The 4,087-nt window shown below is 39.2% G+C and overlaps 1 long non-coding RNA gene across 1 annotated transcript; it reads left to right on the top strand.

The window, feature by feature from the left end:
- Positions 1-37: 37 nt before the first annotated feature.
- On the top strand, positions 38-3,585 carry LOC119266592. Its single transcript, XR_005132051.1, has 3 exons — positions 38-251; positions 2,078-2,302; positions 3,314-3,585. It is a non-coding gene; the product is annotated as an uncharacterized LOC119266592 (long non-coding RNA).
- Positions 3,586-4,087: the final 502 nt, after the last annotated feature.

The following is a 4,087-nucleotide window of genomic DNA, read 5'->3' as shown; positions in this document are numbered from 1 at the left end:
GGGTTGTATACTAACCTTGTTTTGATCTTGCTGATGCAGGGTAAGGAGTTGAAAGGCGCAGGTGGTCAGGCCTGCAATGAGTGCGCCCTCCTGGTCTGCCGCCCTTGCTATGAGTATGAACATGAGGATGGCGTACAACAAGGAGTTGACGGCCTACTCAAGCGCCAAGGGAAGGCGGCAGGCTGGCAGCGCCACCAAGAGCCCAACACGAACCTCCAATATTGAGTCCTACCTGTAATTCACGGATAAGGGTATTGATTAAGCTACTCCTGCCCTTCTGATTGATTAAAACGGCTGTTGATGCTTGTGCTAGCTTGCTAGGCCCTTCTGATTAAGTTACTCCTTAATCTTAGTGCTTCAACCTCCAAGATCTACTAGTTTTCTTGCTGAAATGAATGCAGGCATTTCAATTCCTTATGTTTCTACTCCGGGTTTTAGTCATAGAGCAAGGAATTCAGTATAAATTTAGGTGTACTTCAAGGGGTTGTCGTATGTCCAACACCAATTTCTGAAATGAATGTGGGTATTCCCTATCATAGTACTCCGGGTTTTAGTCAATTGCCTGTTTACAGTGTTGTTTTCTTTTGAGATATTACCCCGCTGCAGAAAATTCAGAGAAAGAAAGTTAAAATTCAGAGTAGAACTTCATGAATGTACTGCTCTCATAAATTCACTTTAATATTGGTGTTCTAGGCCAAGTTATTTAGCCAATTTGATGTTGTTCAGAATTTCTGAATGTACTCCGAGCATGCAAGCTAATTTACCTCGAGCATATTGTTTTCATCAGACTAGTGTACCTTGAGCATGCAAAGTAAACACATGCTACTCCACTTGTCTATTTGTACAGAAACTTTTGTTTAAATAAACCGAGCAAATAATCCAAATGGTGCGAACACATTCTGTTATGAAATTTGTCTACTCCACTTGTTTGACTGTGTTGAAACCATTGTTTGCATGTTTCTAAAATACAGAGAAGAACACCCTGTGTTCTGGTAAAATATTTGTTGGCTATGATATGAAATTCCATGATGTGTGTGTTGTTTCAGTTTCTGTAGCTACAACAAAGTCCCAGTTTACTCTGTACTTGCTGCTGATGATTGCTGGCTAAATTTACAGTTGAAATAACAGTAGCCAAGGAGTAGATACAAGACGTATTTACCGTATTTTGCATCGAATGTTCAAAATCAGTTTTGTTCTTGTTCTGCGAGTCAAATTGCATAAAATGGGAGTATCACAACATGCATATACTGAAGATGGGAGTATCACAACCTGAATGTGCAGCTTATGTAGTTTCTATATTTTTTTAACTCCACTTGTCTATTTGTACAGAAACTTTTGTTTAAATAAACCAAGCACATAAACCAAACGGTGCGAACACATTCTGTTCTGAAATTTGTCTACTCCACTTGTTTGTTTGTACTGAAACCTTTGTTTGCATGTTTCTAAAATACGGAGAAGAACACCCTGTGTTCCGGTAAAATATTTGTTGGCTATGATATGAAATTCCATGATGTGTGTGTTGTTTCAGTTTCTGTAGCTACAACAAAGTCCCAGTTTACTCTGTACTTGCTGCTGATGATTGCTAGCAAAATTTACAGTGGCGGTGTCGAGGAGGAGAGCAGCGGGCTGGAGCAGCTGCCGCTGGTTTTCTTACTGTTTTTTTTAAATGTCACAACTTACTATGCCGCTACCTAGTAAAAACCAACTTTGTTAGTACCCAGTAAAAACGAACCTGCTTTGCCACTAGCAAATAATGCACCATCTTGAATTGCAATTGATCCAATTCCCCTAGTTGCCAGAAATCAAAGCTTATGGCGGTGACCTACTGTTTGAGAGCAGCAGGGGCTTTGTCCTGGTTTACTGGCCTAAATTTTGTTAACACATTGGTACTACTACTAGTGGTATTGTTGGCATGATAAATGTCCCGAATCTTGTTGTTTATGATTGGGAGCACAGTCGTACTGTTACAACATGTTGTTGATTTTTTGTATAGAGTCAGATGCTGTTGATTTTAGTACTAGTCAGACCTAAAATATTATTACCGTTTAAAGTGACCGTTTCTCCTTTTGTATGTTAGTTGGTTGTGCCCCTCTGCTGGAGGATCTCAGTCCAACTACTCTGGATGCATCTATGACATGGTGGACAAGGCAGTAGAAGCATGTGACATGGCAGCCAAGGGAGTTGTTTTGTGGGATGAAGTGTTGGTAAAGACAACAAGCCCCAAGGATCTGCATATGCGTTGCAAGTAACTCTGCCGCAACCGCGGCCGGCTGTGCTTCTTCCTTGGCTACAAACCACCTAGGTGAGCTCTATCCCTCTCTGTGGTGCTTCTGGTGGCCTTGTACTGGTGATTGTGGTGTTGTGCTCTGACCAGTGGCATGATTTACGCACTATGGCAATTTTAGGTTTAGGGAAAATATGCACTGTTGCTCCTGATCAAACCAATTGGCCAATATCCAGTTATCCTGCTATGTGTATGGATTTGTTTATGTGGATTTGGTCTAATCTATGTCCTCCTGTTGATCTACTGGTCCGTGTGTGTGTGTGTGTGTGTGTGTGTGTGTGTGTGTGTGTGTGTGGAGTAAAGTTGTGGTTTGTGCTTCTCCTTTGTAACATGATGAAACAAGCACCTGTAGCGTCTGAGTTAGTGGGTGTTTGTCTACATGGTAAAGCTTCTTTGCCATGTATTTCATAAGGATGTGAACAATCTACTACATGCTCACAAAGCTATTGACTTAAATTTTTTGTTTCTTTGCTGTCAATGTTCGCCAAGCTATTTAAACGACGATGACAAAAGGAAATCATGAATACTCATATAGCAACTATATAGTAATAACTATACACGTTATCATTGAGTTTGCTGTGTGTTTATAGAATGACATGGTTAGCTAATTAAGCCCTGTCCGTGTATCTTTTAGAATTTGCTTCGTTGGTAGCACATTCAGATATATTAATTAATTTTGTGCATGTTGGAGAATTTAGACGATGATAACAAACCGTAATCACGAATACTTGTATAGAAACTTGCACGACCATCTTGTTTAATTTTGTGATATTCCTCCATACTAGGAGTTAATCAGCTGAACTGTTATTCAGCTTTCATTGGCAGTTTTAATTTCACTGAAATCATCTTTTCTTTTCTATGCTCATGCTCAAGCCTGGTAGTATATTTTTTTCCAAATGGTCTGTTTATTTGATTTATCTGTTGTTTGATTTTGCTCCATCAGCTTTCCTGATGTCCCTGTACATATATATGTTGGTTGTAATCTTCTTGAAGAATGCAAGTACTTGATATTCCATTCTGTTCTTGTAGGTGAATGGAACTCCGTTGAGGACTTCTACCCATGTTGAAGAGCAGCTAGCTTTTGTACTGGTAGAGCGGTCTATTTGTAGATCCCATTATTTATGATTGTGTGGATCTGGGTGAAGTTTGAAGTTCCTGGGTATGCAAGATTCGATGGTTAAACTGGTTGATGTGATGTGAATGATTGTATGAAAACTGGTTGTTGTGATGTGAATGAGTGTATGTAGTTTCATGTGTTCTGTTCTGTATAGCATATTATAATAAACTTATTTTAGCTATTATTTGAAGATTTTCATATGCTTTCTCTCTTCTGTCTGTTTGATATATACATATATATTGCTTATTAATAAGTTGTGAAAAATCTGACATTTGGGACCCATCTGTAAACTGGAGCTGGGAACAAAAGTTGGAAATAAAAAATAAATTGACTGCAAAATGTTGTGCGCTAGAAAATAAAAAGGCCAAATTGTAGGCCAGGCCCATGTAGCTTACTGAAATTAACATAAAATACATATATTAAAAGGGCTTGCCTAAAAAATAATACATGGGCTGAATTACTGGGTCAGACCCATGTAGCTAATAAAAACACAGGAAAAAAACACATTAAAAAAGCCGAATTGTTGGGCTAGGCTCATGTAGAAAACTGAATTGGACCGGACTGAATCTTATGCCACATCAGATTGCCACATCGGATGCCTACGTGGCTTGGGGAGGCTGCTAGTGACAAAACAAAACAATAGGCATATTTTGGTCGTAAATGTCCACGACCTTCTCATAGAGAAG

Source organism: Triticum dicoccoides, chromosome 3A (assembly GCF_002162155.2).
Source record: "Triticum dicoccoides isolate Atlit2015 ecotype Zavitan chromosome 3A, WEW_v2.0, whole genome shotgun sequence".
NCBI lineage: Eukaryota > Viridiplantae > Streptophyta > Magnoliopsida > Poales > Poaceae > Triticum > Triticum dicoccoides.
This window is presented reverse-complemented; position numbering and strand designations above follow the sequence as displayed.